This window comes from Aethalodelphis obliquidens, unplaced genomic scaffold (assembly GCF_003676395.1).
Source record: "Aethalodelphis obliquidens isolate GAN/ISIS:26980383/991018 unplaced genomic scaffold, ASM367639v1 scaffold12, whole genome shotgun sequence".
In the NCBI taxonomy this organism is placed as follows: Eukaryota; Metazoa; Chordata; class Mammalia; order Artiodactyla; family Delphinidae; genus Aethalodelphis; species Aethalodelphis obliquidens.
In genome coordinates this window covers 2,221,193-2,238,364 of record NW_020837956.1, presented here as the reverse complement: position 1 = coordinate 2,238,364, position 17,172 = coordinate 2,221,193, and positions in this window count along the sequence as shown.

Sequence of the window (17,172 nt, the reverse complement as noted above, 5' to 3'; positions counted from 1 at the left end):
GCAAACAAAGCAACTGACAAAGGATTAATCTCCAAAATATACCAGCAGCTCATGCAGCTCAATATCAAAACAACAAACAACCCAATCCAAAAATGGGCAGAAGACCTAAATAGACATTTCTCCAAAGAAGACATACAGATTGCCAAAAAACACATGAAAAGATGCTCAACACCACTAATCATCAGAGAAATGCAAATCAAAACTACAATGAGGTATCACCTCACACTGGTCAGAATGGCCATCATCAAAAAATCTAGAAACAATAAATGCTGGAGAGGGAGCGGAGAAAAGGGAACCCTTTTGCCCTGTTGGTGGGAATGTAAATTGATACAGCCACTATGGAGAACCAGTAAGGAGGTTCCCTAAAAACCTAAAAATAGAACTACCATATGACCCAGCAATCCCACTACTGGGCATATACCCAGAGAAAACCATAATTCAAAAAGACACATGCACCCCAATGTTCATTGCAGCACTATTTACAATAGCCAGGACATGGAAGCAACCTAAATGTCCATCAACAGAGGAAAGGATAAAGAAGATGTGGCACATATATACAATGGAATATTACTCAGCCATAAAAAGGAACAAAGTTGGGTCATTTGTAGAGACATGGATGCACCTAGAAACTGTCATACAGAGTGAAGTAAGTCAGAAAGAGAAAAACAAATATCGTATATTAACACATATATGTGGAATCTGAAAAAATTGGTGTAGGCGGTCTTATTTACAAAGAGAAATAGAGACACAGATATAGAGGACAAATGTATGTACACCACGGGGGAAAGGAGGGGGGTGGGTTGAAGTGGGAGATTGGGATTAACATATATACACTATTGATATTATGTATAACATAGATAACTAATGAGAACATACTGTATAGCACAGGGAACTCTACTCAATGCTCTGTGGTGACCTAAATGAGAAGGAAATCCAAAAAAGAAGGGATATATGTATACAGGTAGCTGATTCACTTTGCTGTACAGTATAAACTAACACAATATTGTAAAGCAACTATACTCCAATAAAAAAATAAATAAATGTACAATTCAATGAGTTTTGGTAAATTCATGATGTTGTGCCACCATCACCACAGTCTAATTTTACATTTCCATTGCACCAAAAAGAAACCTTGTGCTCATTAGCAGTCATTCCCTGTTCCCATCCGCAGGTCAACCCAGGCAATCACTATGCTTTCTGTTGCTACAGATTTGCCTTTTCTGGACAGTTAATATGGAATCATATAATGCGTGGCCTTTTGTGTCTGACTTCTTTCACTTAGCATAAAGTTTTTGAGGTCCATCCATGTTGTAGCATGTAGCATGTGGAACACAACAGTATTCCATTGAATGGATATATTACATTTTTGCTTACCCATCTCCCAGCTGACAGACATTTGAATTGTTTCTGCTTCTTGCTACTATAAATAACGCTGCTATGCTATGAACATCTATGTACAACTTTCTGTGTGGCCATGTTTTTATTTCTCTTGGGTAGGTACCTAGGAGTGGAATTATTGAGTCATGTGTTAAACTAACTATGTTTAACATTTTAGGAAACTGCCAGTTTTCCAAAGTTTTACATTACTATCAGCAACATGTGAGCGTTCCAACTTCTCCTTATCTTCCCCAATACTCGTTATTATCTGTCTTTCTGACTACAGCCATCTCAGTGGGGGTATCTCATCGTGGCTTTAATTTGCATTTTCCTGATGGCTTATGATCATGACCATCTCTCATCTGTGTCTGACTGTTCGTTCTCTTTTCTGTTTTGAATTCCTCCTCTTTTCATTGTTCTTTAAAGTTTTTATGTCCCCCTTTTCCTTTACATCCATTTCCTCATGCTGATTCCCACTCCTATTTCATTAACTCCATATCTAAGCGGCTGCAGCTTATGGCTCATTCTCAATCTATTTATCTCCATGAAGTTGCTGAGGTCACACTTCTATTGGGAAAAGAGGCAGGGAAGCCGAATTTAAAATTTACACATAAATAATATAGAGTTCAAGTTAACCTTGATTTACATACAAATACTTAAAGTATTAGTATACCACAATTTGGATTTTAAGTAAATATGTTAACCACGTGATCAGACTGTCCTGCTCTCCTACTGCCTCGTGGATAGTGTAAGATTCATTCGGTTGGAAAAACGTTCAGTTTTGAACCCAGCTGTCATCACTGTCTTCTCCACCTGCCTCTTTTGTTTCCTTCCTTTTCCTTTGTGACATAATGGCTGCAGCTGAGGCACACAATCTCCTACTCCCTTTCTTCCCTTCTGGCTTTTTCACCTTCCTATCTAATCAGTAGCCAATAGGGTTACTCCAAACAGAGGTTCAAATGATGCTCAAACAAAAATTATTATCCATTTCACACTGTGTGACCAAGTGGATGTGGGGAAACAGCAAGGAACAAAAGAGCAAGAAAAGTCAAATTAATTTAAGTCCTTTGCAACCTGGGAAAAACGTCAGATCTTGATGTAAAACAGAAAGTTTGGAAAGCTGGGATTGTTTGATATGTGGTGGTTTGGCCAATTTAAGAAAAACAATTAGCTGAGTATGACTAAATTGCAAATTGGACTGACTAGTTTTATTTATATTTTTCTTTCGGAAAGTAGCAAGCATTAGAAAAAGATATCGTTCTCTTTTCCCTCTTTATTTTTCTTCTATTTCCTTCTCCTCTTTTCTCTTTCAGAAGAAAATAATAACCTTTTTTTCCAATCATTAATAAAGAATCAAGAATAACTTCATCTGATGCATTTTTACTTGCCTTTCAAACAACTCCTTCCATACTACCAAAACAACTGCTTCTGGAACCCAGATTTGTTGTAGCCTACAACTTAGGGAAAAGAATATATGCTTTTCTATTCAGGATGTGTTTAGAGATGCTCTGATAAACAAAACCTGAACCAGTCCAGCCTGATAAGGTTGTAGTGCTTGTTTGGATGTAAAATGACATTTAAACTGAACTGAAAAACATTTGCTAATAGCTAAAAAGCTTTGCCAATATAACTTAGTTTAAGAGCTACATCTTGGCATCTTGTTGGGAGCAAAATACCTATGAATGGAGAACAGTTGTTTTTGGTTTTTACTTTTTGTATTAGGAGAGCAGGAGAAAGAAAGAGGATAGAAGACAACCAGGACTTTGGGACTTTGAAAGCTAGGACGTCATCACTCACTCACCCACCACATAAATATAGCTGATATATATCACTTTAACTTTGTAGTAGTATATATTGACACTTCTTTTTGATATTACATGTAAATGTCTTATACAATGAAAAATACTCAAGAGTAGAAGATAACAAAGGAGAAAAAAGAGAAGGAATTCTTAAACCAGCGATTATTTAAGGGTAAACTGACATATAAATGTGAAATTAAAACTAGATTGAAACTTTTCAATCTAATTACCGATACAAAGAAATGGGAAGGTATTGACCTCTAGGCTTCAGAAAGCTTGGGTAAAATCATTACAAATCTATCAGCTCTACCATCAGAATAAACCCAGAATCTAAACACTTAATCGTTTTCACTGCTGCCACCCTCGTCTGAGTCACCAGTGTCTGGTGACTTCTGAAATAACCCCCAAACTGGTATCCCTGAGTCAACTCTTCCCTGCCTCCCTCCTCCAAAAGAAATCAAAATGATCCTTTTAAAAGTTAAAGTTGAATCATGTCACTCTTTGGCTGAAATCCCACCCATGAGAAATTAAGTAGCCTTTTTGAATTAGAAGCAGAAGAGGTGTTAATTAAAAAAGTAGCACATACATTCTAAAGAGCAGCTCAATCTGTACTAGAACAGGTGCAGCCAGAAATCATGGAAATGATCTGACAAAGTCACAAGCTAAGGACAAAATAAATAAAATACATATTAAGAGAAACAGGAGTTTATAGAGTTCTAGAAGTATCAATTTTCTCCACTGCACATAGTTCTTTGCTCCATTTAAGGTACTGAGGTTAGCAAGTGGGAAGTGAAATTAATCTATCATCTAAGTAAATATTTATTTTATTTACAAATGCATGGTTAAATATACTCAGTAGCCTACCCTGCCTCTCTTGGCTATTCATAACTGACATGACAGGACTTCTCTGTGTTTATACACTAATCACCATTAATTAATTAATGGACAATCTACCCCACAGCCCCCAGGTCCCCACCATACCACCCAAGCTCAAGGGCTACTTGAACAAAGTAACAATTTACTAAGAAAAAAAATTCTCAGCAAGAATATCATCTCACACTTGAGACAAAATATCTTCGTTAGCAGAGATGCCACCATTACAATTAATTCATTAGTTTAAAAAATAATAAGGCTATCCTAGAGAATTTGTTCTTTTTTTGGAAGATAAAGAAATTAAATGGAAGAGAAATTACCAATATCCATCGAGAAATAAACACTATTAATATCGTATGTTAGTTTTGTATCTTGCTTTCCCCATGGAACATGACATGGGCATTTTACCTATTGCATTAAAAATTTCAGAGACAAAAAACAACAACAAACCCCCTCGCAGCTTCCCATCTCTCTGAATAAAAGCCGAAGTCCTAGAATGGCCATAACTACACAATCTGACTCCACCCTTACGTCTGTGAGCTCACCTTCAGTACCACCCAGGCCCCCACTGTGCTCCAGCCACAACCACTAACCCACTGATTCTTTCACAAGCCAGGCAGTTCACTAGATCACTGCCTTCCACTGGCTCTTTCCTCTGTCTGCTATGTTCTTCCAGATATCCATATTGCTTGCTCTCTCACCTCTTTCTAATCTTTGTCCCAATATCACCCACACTTTACCTTCCCTCTCCCTGCTTTATTTTTCTCCATTGAACTTACATACTTCCTAATATATACAGTATATAATTACTTATGCTTAAATATTTGTTGTTCGATCTCCCACAGTGGAATGTGACACAGGACAGGGATCTTTATTTTTTGTTTAGTCAGTAGCCTCCCCAGGGATGCCACACTTATGATAGTTCTTAAATGATTGGTGTTGTTCTTAGTGATAGAAGGTCAGACGTGGAGTTGTAAAGGCCCTTTCCTTCTCCTTGAGAAGTGGTGGATGTCTCTGCTTCCTATTGACTGGGGCTCAGTCCGGACTGGAGGATAGACATGAGATAAGTGTTCTGTGTTCTGCCCTCAAAAACAAACAAAACAAAAAAGAAACTGAATGTCTCTTTAACTGTTTTACACTTGAAATTCTCATCTTCCTTTAAATCACAAGGATAATCTGTTGACCCATACAACAGCTCCAAGCTATTATTATCCCCAATTGAGAGAGAAAGAAAGAGGCTGTAGAGTTTATTGAAGCCCTAAGTGGTAGAACCAGGACTAGTAAACCACGTTATTGGATTTCCTCTTCTATATAGTCACAATGAACTGCAGCCACATCTCAGATGACAGTAAATTAGCAAGTAGATGGGAGACTCGTTCTCCACACTTAGAAAGGCTTTTACACTGCGTAATTAGCTTCTGAATAAAGATACAAGAATGACTACCTTTTCCATCAGAATGCTTTCAGCAAGTCTTAGTCTTTCTTTCATTTCTGTCGTTTGCTGCCTTTGTTTTGGTTCACTGTGCAGGTGCTTTGCCCGAATCTTCATTTTACTTAATTTTACCTTATACTATAAACCCTACACTTGCATCCCAGGGTCCAGAAAGCATTCACACCTTATCCATTTGATTCAACCTCAAAACAACCATAGTTGAGGTAAGAGCAGGTGGGTGTATCTTCACTTTAGAAGGAAGAATGACCTAACTTCTTGGTAATCCTCAAAGCAGGACACAAACACAGATCATTTAAGTACAAACCCAAAGTTCTTAACTTGCTGGAAGTGCTTTCACTGTTTTTGTTTCCTGGAGGGCACAATTATGTAACGGGAAGAAAAATTATCTAAATTATTATTACTGAAAATGTCTTCTAGAAATATAAACCTCACTTTTGCACTCCACTTCCATCTCCTGGCAATTATTCTGCCAGCGTCGCTCACAAGCACTGACTCTTTGGAAGTTCCTCCCCACTCCTTCCCTGTTGTCTCTACAGCCTCATCACCCTCCTGTTTCCGAGCCTCTGCCGCTGCTCCCTCTCTGCCATCCTCAGTATCTCAGTGGCATTTTGCCCGATTCCAGGTCCAGAGTTAACATCACCTCCTCTTTAGTCACACTAGTAAAAGTGCTTTCTTTTATCCCCTCAATAACCATACGCAGCTCAATTCTGAAAAGCTCTCTTCCTTCTTTTTAGAATTGTGTGAGCTTCCTGAGAGCAGGATGTATCATTTCATACTATCCAACATATACCACAGCATAACACTTGTAACAGTCCGTTTTACACTGTAGGCAAGCAATAGATAAAGAATGAACCATAAACTCAAAAGATACCTTCAGGTAGATTATTAGGGAAGGTAGTGGCAGGAAGCATCTGCTTGCCTCTCTTCACCACTCAGCTTCAGTACTCTTGGCCTTTCCCCAGTCCTCCAATTCTCTTTCCACTTATATGTCACGCACATACAGGATGGCATGAGATACGGCTCTCTGGTTCCATCAACAAGGGCAGATGCTAAATGCATCTACAACACATTGCTTCAAGATTCCATTATACTGTAAATGGATATATAAACAATTGTTCTTTTGCCATGTACAGTTTTTGATGTAGTAAACTATTTTTCATTTAGCTGGACACTTCTTACATTTACCCATTACAAAGGGCTTCATTTTGTTTAATATGTATATTTTCTCCTGCATGTCTATTTGATAGGCCTATTATCTGACCCACTTTATTTGAATGTGGAGGATAATAAATGTCCTTTGAAAAAAAAGTAAGTTATTTTTCATCCAAGAAGCTTCAAAATCTGTTTTGGGGGGAATATGCAGCATACTAACATATAGTTTGGGGCTGTTTGATAAATGGAATAAATCTTATTTAAAAATCATTTCGTGACATAAGTTATTGAGGACATATATATATATATTTATTTATTTATTTAATTTATTATTTTTTTTTGCGGTACGTGGGCCTCTCACTGTTGTGGCCTCTCCCGTTGCGGAGCACAGGCTCCGGACGCGCAGGCTCAGTGGCCATGGTTCACGGGCCCAGCCGCTCCACGGCATGTGGGATCTTCCCGGCCAGGGGCACGAACCTGTGTCCCCTGCATCGGCAGGTGGATTCTCAACCACTGCGCCACCAGGGAAGCCCCAGGACTTTATAATTTTAAAAGGACTTAGAAATCTTTTAAAATTTAAGAACTAAACATGCCTCTATGAATATGAAACTTATCTGGGGATACATTTTTGTATATTGGAAATTATATATTCATATATATATATTTTTAAGAAAAATTAGTGGTTTATTCTTTAATCAAAATTATGGCTTTCATTCTTTTTCTTTTGTTTTTCTGAATCCACAACTTTAAAAAGTGTGCAGCAGATTTAACCCTCTGAAAGTTAGTCAACGCCTTGACTAACATCTTACAATCAATTACTACCATCATTTATACTTGATTTTGCTTTGATTTCATCCTAAATTTAGTTTCCATTTTTATAAGATTGGAGGTTTTGAAGATTCAATGAACCTATAAATTTTACTTTATATTAAAGAAAATAATTATCATTAAAATTGTTCCACCAGGACTGGAGTTTTTGTCTGTATTGTTTATTAATTTATCCCAGCACCTAGAATAGTGCCTGGTATACAGGGACTGCTCAACAAATCCTAACACCTGCACTTTACACCCTTGGAGAGGTGGAAGGTCAGGAGAGCCTAGGAGAGCCAGGTACTATGCTAAGCAATTTACATACACCATCTCCTTTAACTATCACAAACATTCTTTGTTGTAGGTACTATTGCCCCTATTTTACAGATGAGGAGACAGAGGCATTAAGAAGTTAAGGTGTTCAAAAAGAAGTTGAGATGTTCATTCAAGATAACAGAGCTAGTAAATTGCAGAGGCAGGATCAAACCCTTAGTTAGTCTGACTGCAAATTCTAGCCTCTTAAAGTTGCCATGTTGCTTTCCTTCACCCAAAAGCATAACACCTAGGAGGAGCATCAAATACTTCTCCATCCCCACAGAGTGTAACAATATTAAGACTGACTTGTTACCAAGTCATATCCTAGTATCACGAACCGGTTTCAGTTTTTAAGAGGGTGGGGTTCTCCCACCTTGAACATCAAAATCCCTCTGGGAAGGAGAAGAGACTTCAGGCAAGGGTAACGTGTAACCTGCAGTTAGAATAGGTGAGAGGCTTGGAAATGTGAGCAGGACCCTTGGCCACTGGTTTACGTCAATGTGAATGTGTGGCGTTTGACTCCACAGGAAGCAGGCCAATACCATGTATCTGGCCGGCTGCTTCTGGCTTGCATTGAGGGTCCTCCAAGATACTGGAACAGGACCTACCAGAACCTCAAAAAGTCCATTCATCAACAGATAATATCTAACAAAAATGTATGGTGTCTCAACTAGGTGCTAGGCACTGGTCTGAGGGTTGGATACAGAGAGATAAAGATATGAAATGAATAAGCTCTGGGGACCTAATGTACAGCATGGCAACTATAGATAATAATACTGTCTTGTATACTTGAAGTTTGCTAACACAGTACATCTCATCACACACACACATACACACACAAAAGGTAACTATGTGAGGTGATGGATATGCTGACTAAATTGATAGTGGTAACCATTTCATAATGTATGCATATATCAAATCCAATCACATTGTACACCTTAAACATATATAATTTTATTTGTCAAGTATACCTCAATAAAGCTGAGGGGAAAAAGAAAACAAAGTTTCAGGCCTCAGAGAGTTCAAAATAATCCTGAATGTGTATGCATGCTCGTTTATCTTAAAATAAGGTTGCAAGGTTCTTTATGTAGTATTAAATCATTATGATGAGTATGATTATCATTTAGTGCTTATTGTTGCCAACATCTATGCTAATACTTTTACGATCCACATTCTACAGGAAAACTGAGTTTTAGAGATATCAGGTGATGGCTTAGGTTCCCTCAGCAAATAGTGGCAAATCCATGCATCTCAGGCTTCTTTGATAACAAAAAGTCCCTAACCCATCAGGGAAGAGAAGGTTCTTTCAGTAGAGGGTTCACAGCAGAAATGACAATGAAATATATCTTTGAGCCTATTTCTGATATGCAGTGTTGCCTGGATTGCTTCCTCATCCTAGCCTCAGTTTAACATGGACTGCTTGAGTCTAAAAACAAATTAGGTGCATGAATTTCCTCCTCTTTTTTCAGAAACTAGTTTCCTTCCATTTAGCGAATGTAAATAGTGCTTTGCTCTATCACATTGCTCAACTATAGCTTATTCTTAATAGTGTCCACTTTTCCTTGCTTGTGCCTCAAAGGTTCCCAGTAATTACCTATCAGCTGTTTATACACATGGCCCTAGAGGCTGGTTTGGTCTTCTATTTGTTCCATTAGGAAAATTCTATGGTACAGTAACATGAGTGACAGCACCAGTATGCCTTCATAATATGATTAGGTTATGCAGAACAGGAGTTTCTCCTTCCTTCTGAAATTATTTTTCTTTTTTTTTTGAAATTATTTTTCTTTTTCATGGCATTTAGAACCCAAACAGCATCATTCCTTCTCCAAATGCATCATCTGAAGACCACCCCAGATACTTTATATTAATTAAAAAATGAATTGCTTGACATGCAAACACTAGTAGCTGCCTCTCCCTAGGCAGGCCTGTTATTATATTTATGAAGTGCTTCCTGAAGCCTTCTTAGACTTGCAGAGACTAGAAAATGAACTGTTTGGTCTGTCCATCACTGCAATTCCTCCTAATTGTTATTTGTATTATTCCTTAAGGCTTTCACTCCCTACAGATTCTGTGACAGTACTGATATTATAATGTACGTAGCAAATATTTTTCAGGAGTCTGAGGGTGCCATGTATAAAGTCTATTTCAATTCCTCCCAACAGGCGCTGAAAAGCTACAAACTATACAGAATGTCCTTACCACAGCTTGCATAAGTTAGGAAAGTATATCATCTGCAAGGAAAAGCTGCTGGTTCTATTTTGCCTTCATTATTTTGAACACTACACCTGCCCTGCTATATTCAGGGTTAGATTTTGGATAGGCAGTTAGTTAGTGGCCACCTACACAGTGTGTTTTGAGACACACAGAAATGATCATCTTGTTACAAACATATCCCCATTAGGTACCCAATGTTCCACTTTCCTGTCTTCAAATTCTAGCTAGGAGAAGTATGAATGGTTAAAATATCAAGAGAATGAAGGAACGTCCATAGAGAATTCCTACAAGATAAGTCTACTACTTCTCCAATTAATACAGTAGAAGGGTTTGGGGTACTGGATAGAAAGTTTTGATTCTTTCAATTTTGAAGCAGTGAAAATTTTGATCAAGGAAATTTCTATGTGGGAGAGCAAATTTCAACCTAATTTTAGCTGATGGGGCAAGATGAGGACACTGGCATGGAAGGTTTAGATCCAGGACTTCCCAACTTTACAGAGGATCCAACTCTTCTAGAGACTGTAAAATCACTGATCCTTGGACATCATCCCCAGTCATCCTCACTCAGTAGATGAGGGGTGGCATCTGGAAAACCTTGTTTTTTAGCAAACACCCAGGCGATTCTGATAGATCATTCTGGTCCATGAACCACTCCATGATAAACGATGCTAAGGGATAACAAACCAAGATACAGGTGATGGAGGCCAGAAGGCAAAGACAAGTCTAGGATACCTTTACCTGCTTTGCACTGTTTTCCAGGGCTAGCCTTGCTAACACGCTCTTTGACTTAAACTGGCCACCCTGTATTCTTGGTCACTGAAACACCATCCATACACCGTATTTTTTCATATCTCTAAAATACTTTTTTCCTAGATAATCACTTGCTCCTTTCCAACTTTTCTGTTTGTTCTCTTATCTGTCTTTTAGATTCCTGCAACTTGAGAGGATTTCTGATTCTTTCAGTTAAATGAATCTTTGTGCTCTCCTTTGTGCTTCCTAGAAATTGATTTTTTTGTTCAATTTTTAGCTCAGTTACTTCTACTGTTTGTAGAGGCACTGAACTCCTCTCCATTATCTCTGGTAAGAAACTGCCTATTCCAACCCTGAGGTTATGGGGTCTTTACAGTGAAGGGTAAGAGTTTAACATAAACAGTCAAATCCAGATAAGTAAAAAATGAAAGAAAACTAAAAAACCCATGTGTTCGACAATATCTTAGCTTAGAATTGCCTTTCTAATTCTCCTTTGCTTGGGCTAATTTCACAATTAGTTGCATTCCTTTAGGACATGTGACAATTGGTGCATTAAAGTGATCCTGCCTCATTCTGAGTTCTGGAAAAAGTTAATATGGAACTTTCAAATGCATATGCGTAATTCACATACATATAACCCACAGTCACAATCTATATATATCACAATATGCATTCTATTGACTATTTCATTCTTATAACAGTATGTTCTGCATCCAAAAATATAACTCTGAGTTTAAAGATTTAAGAATATTTCTATTATTTTAACTCTTCTTATTTTGATGGGCTGGAAATATCTAGCACCTGTCTACCAATAGCTGAAATCCTGCTTGCTGAATCTATACATTTAAAAGTCTCAATGACAGTGATCTCTGGGAGAAATCGCCATTTAGAAGCTGAAAAATTTTTTTGTTCATTTATGTTATTAAGTCACCCTTGAATAAAGAAGTATTTAAGGATCTCCTATTATGGGTCTAGGCACTGTGCTCAGAGGGTAGGAATGCAATGGTGAACGAACAAACAGATTCTCTTGGAACTTACAAACTATTACGGCAGAGAGATGACAAATATACAGTTACACAAAGAAATTATTTAAATAACTGTTAAATGCTAAAGGAATCTTGAAATTCACTAAAAATACCATTTACATTTTATATTTTCCAATCAGAATACATCTCTTCTCTCTCTTAAAAAAGAAAATAATTTTAATACAAACTAAAGAATAGCATGCTTCCCTTTTCAGAGAAACTTGCATAAGCCATTGAGCCAAAAATATGTATCCCAAATCTCTAGCTTAGAGTTGAACTCTTGACAATTCAAAGCTTACGAAATTCTATAATAAAGTGTGTGTGAAGGGGATAGATGGAAAGGCACTGGGATTTAATTATCTTCCTTGGTGGTAAAAACACTCTAATTTTGGCCCCCGAATTACCATATGGAACCAGAGGCAAAGCACTTGATTCTTTTGAAAGATTTAACAGGTAAGTGTCTGTAGATAATTATGACTTGCACAATCTCCTTCACTGTCTGTGCACAGAGAAGCTAGCCATCTCATCTCAACCAGAAACTGTCTTGAGCTTAGAAACCAAATCATATATTTTGACATTCCCTTGAAGCTGAGATAAAGCTTTAGGTTCACATAATAGGAAATGAGTTGATATTCCTTAAAAAAAACTGAAACTGTAAGGTATATTTTAGTTTTGTTTTGCAATAAAAATAGCCCAATGCTATCACCCCTCGTGCAGAACAATAATTCTTAATAAAAGACAAAGAGATGTTTTTATCTTTCAAATAGAAACTCATGTAATTTTTGGTTCTTTTACGTATAAGCTTTTTGAAGAGAAAAAACAAATCATGTTAACCTTTACAGCATCAAAAAAGTGACAAACTGAAAGTATAATTAACTTTGTTCTTTTAACATAACATGGTTGCTTTGATAGATCCTAGCTTACTAGCATCTCCACAGGCCACTTTCTTTCTCAATATGCACAGATGAATAAAGAGATTAAACAATTTTTGTGACCTACAATAGGTCAAACTTTAATTATTATGCTAATTTCATGCATTAGATTCAATAGGTTTACTACTTTCCTGCTAGTTAATAAGACAGATTTTAAAGCATTATCTGTGATATAAGGAGGGGGCCCTCCCATACCTTAAAATACTCTGAATAGATGTGAAGGTCAGTAGAAAGGATTTCTCTCTTGTTATTGATTCCCAATCCTCTAACTGACAAATCCCAGTTAGAACTAATTTATTTAGTTGCAGTTACATCTCAACTGTCTACATTTTATTATTGAAGGAACCATTTCCAGTAATTAACTGAATGTCCTCCCTCTTTTAAAAAACAGCTTCCTGAGATACAGTTGACATTCAGCAAACTCTACATATTAAAAATGTATAATTTCACAAGTTTTGATATATGTATACACCCACGAAACTATCATTATAGTTAAGATGGTGAACATACTCATCACCCGGTAAGTTTTCTTGTTACAAAGGTGTAACCCCTTCTACTCATCCTCCGGGCACCAGGCAACCACTGATCTGCTTTCTGTCACTATATATTAGCTACATTTTCTAGAATTTAATGTAATTGGGATAATATAGTATATAGTTTTGTGGTTTTTTTTTAAATCTTGTTTTTGTCACTATGATGGTTAATTTTATGTGCCAACTTGACTGGGCTAAGGGATGCCTAGATAGCTGGTACAATTTTATTTCTGGGTGTGTCTGTGAGGGTGTTTCCAGAGAGATTAGCATTTGAACCCACAGAATGGGTAAAGAAGACCTACCCTCACCAGTGCGAGTGGACATCATTCTTTGAGGACTTCAAACAGAACAAAAAGGCAGAGGAAGGGTGAATTCTCTCTATTCTTGAGCTAGTACATCCGTCTTCCCCTGCCCTTAGACATTGGAGCTCCTGGTCCCCAGGCCTTCAGACTCAGACTGAATTATACCACCAGTTTTCCTGGTTCTCCAACTTGCAGATGGCAGACAGTGACATATCTTAGTCTCTATAATTGTGTCAGCCATTCCCATAATAAATCGTCTCATATATCTGTATCTGTACCTATATCTATATCTACATCTATATCTATATCCTATTGGTTCTTTTTCTCTGGTGAACACTGACTAATACAGTCACTTGGTATAATTATTTTGAGATTCATCCATGTTATTATGTGTACCAAAAGTCAATTCCTTTTTAATACTAATCAGCCATAAAAAAGAATGAAATATGCCACTTGTAGCAACACAGATACAACTAGAGATTATCATACTAAGTGAAGTAAGTCAGAAATAGAAAGACAAATACCATATGATATCACTCATATGTGGAATCTAAAATATGACACAAATGAACCTATCTATGAAACAGATACAGAATCACAGACATAGAGAACAGACTGGTGGCTGCCAAGGGGGAGGCAGTTGGGGGAGGGATGGAGTGGCAGGTTGGGATTAGCAGATGTAAGCTATTATATATAGAATGGATAAACAACAAGGTCCTACTGTATAGCACAGGGAATTATATTCAATATCCTATGATAAACCATAATGGAAAAGAGTATTAAAAAAAGAATATATGTATAACTGAATCACTTTGTTGTACAGCAGAAATTAACACAAATTTGTAAATCAACTATACTTCAATAAAAAATAAATAAAATGAAAAAGTCAATTCCTTTTTATTGCTTAGTACTATTTCATTATTTGGATATATCCCAATTTGTTTATCCATCCACTTGTTGAAAGACATTTTGGCTGTTTCGAGTTTTTGTCTCTTACAATTAAAATGGCTATGAACATTCAAACACAAGCCGTTGCCCTAAAGTAAGCTTTCATTTCTCTTAAAAAAATACTGGGGAGTGGAGTGGCTGGATTATGTGGTATGTATACGTTTAACTTTTTAAGAATCTGCCAAACAATTTTCCAAAGTGGTTGCACCATTTTACATTCTCAGCAGCAGTGTGTGAGAGTTCCATTTCTTCCATGCTCTTGCCAACACTTGGTAGTGACATGATAATATATGCCTTATCTGCTTCACTGGAATAAATTATGATACTGGGGTTGTTTCCAAGGCTGATATTTTACTTTGAAATTATGTTTGCATCTTAGAAACTTATACAGGTTTCCTCTGTTATCTGAAAGTATAGCATTCCTATGAAAACTCTCCTAAGTAGAAATGGTGTAAAGTGAAGAAGCTATCACCTTAGGACACATCTGGCTCACGGATGCACAAAATAAAAAGAGATAAAGCACAGATGCTCACAGACACAGTTCAAAGCTATGGCTTCTTGATGCTGAGATGCTGCGTGTAGTTCCCAGGAAGCTTGGCCAGTGCCACTCTCCCTGCTAGGGACGCCCTTGCCTCTATATCAGTTCACTGCAAAACAAACGCTGGACACTATTTTCTCTTTTTGCCTTTTCTTGTAAAAGCGAAAATCCTCTTTAGATTTTTTTCAGGTAGCAAAAGCATGTACTAATGTAGGTCTTTCCTACATGTGAAATGGTATAAAGCAAACCTTCAAAAAGTGGGGGATACCTGTACTTCTTTTTTTCTCTTTGCATTACTTTTGAATAAATCTTATTTTCCAATCAGGAAAAAAGATGCCAGTTAGGGAACCTTGAGTTTATTAGGGCTAAGGTCATTTATTTGGAAAGACAAAAAGGTGAAGCAGATTATTAATTTTGCAAACATTTTATATATATACAAAATTAAAAATAAAGGTCATAAATGACAGAAGTAAGTAGCACACCCATAGATAAAAAAATTAAAAGCTATATCATTCAGAATAGATTATTCAACTTAAAGAATAATCAGAACTGCTTCAAGTATCAGTGGTAATAGCTGCTGTAATATTTTAGATCTACTGACCCAACATCCTAGGCCAAACAAGGCAAATGGTATCCAAGTTCCAGAGAGCATAAGACAATAATTTTTTTTTATTTATTTATTTTCTGTGTGTGTGTGTGTGTGTGTGTGTGTGTGTGTGTGCGCGCGAAGAGCATTTAACAAACTTAGAGATTCTAGGTTTAGAAAGTATGTGAGTGGCATGGTGAGGGTATATAAAAGAGAAGGTTATGTCGCTAGTGTAGAATGACCTCATTTTGTTTTCAAGTAGCTAATGAAAAAACAAAATTTATTTGTTTTATGTTAATGTGATTTGCTTTTTTTAACATAATATTCCTTCACTCTTCAAAAGCAATTGGACTTCATTCAATACTCTGTAACGGCCTATAGGGGAAAATAATCTAAGAAAGAGTGGATATAAGTATATGTATAACAGATTCACTTTGCTGTACACCTAAAACTAACAAAACATTGTAAATTAACTATACCCCAGTAAAATTGTTTTCAAAAAAAGCAATTGGGATATTTTAACCATTTATAAATTTGTGCTTTTATTCTAAAGACAAAAACAAAAAACAAACAAAAAACTATAAATGTGAAATACAGGTAAGTCCAGAAAGAATTAACACAAGTTATCTCCTTTTTGGAGATTTAACTCTGTCAAGTAAACAGCACTTTTCTATTTCTGATGATGCATCTTAATTGCATGTTGTCAACATGGTTTCCTATTTACCAGGGATAATTTCATAATTGCCATCTTCAGAGACGCAAAATAACAGAGGGCTTCTTCTATCAACATTTAGTAAAATGTTACAAATAGCACTGGGTGAATGAAGGGCTTCAAATTATTGGAAGGACATAATATTGGTTATACATGTTCACAGAATAAGAAATATATTTTTAGTTTCTTTCAATTGGCATGTATAACCAATATTATGTCCTTCAATTGGCATGAAATAAACTGCATTCTGCAAGCACTGATACATTCATAGGGCTGGTGGCTATTTTGCTAATTCGTAAGAATGAGGATAGAGTGTCATATAAATGGGATAACCAAAAGAAGTACACTGAGGTACGTCTAATCTGAGCTCTGGATTTTCCCCTCATATTCATCCTGCATTGTTCAGCTCAAATTCTAACATGCCTGAGAATATTTCCTTGTTACATCTGGTTATAAATGATATTTTCCTTCTTTAAAACACTGTATTCCTTCTAATCTTCTCCATGTATATGTCTCTAGTGTCATCCCAATCTAGCCTTATATTCCTAGCTATTACTGCATCTCTGTATAACTTACCTGTACCACTACACTAAAAGTTCCCAGAGTTCTGAAACCATATTCTAAAGTTAGTTATGTTCCATTCAAAATGTTTACTATCATCTTTGTCATTATTTATACAAAAATTTTCAGAGAAAACATAGTTTTCAGAAAATTTTTACATTTTATATAGTCTCTGGTATAACAAAATGCCTTGAACCAAGTAAGAATATGTTATTCATCTAATGACAGTTTATCCTTGAGTAGTAAGATGTCTTTTAGGAAAAAATGGGAACTGCAAAGAATTGCAGATGGG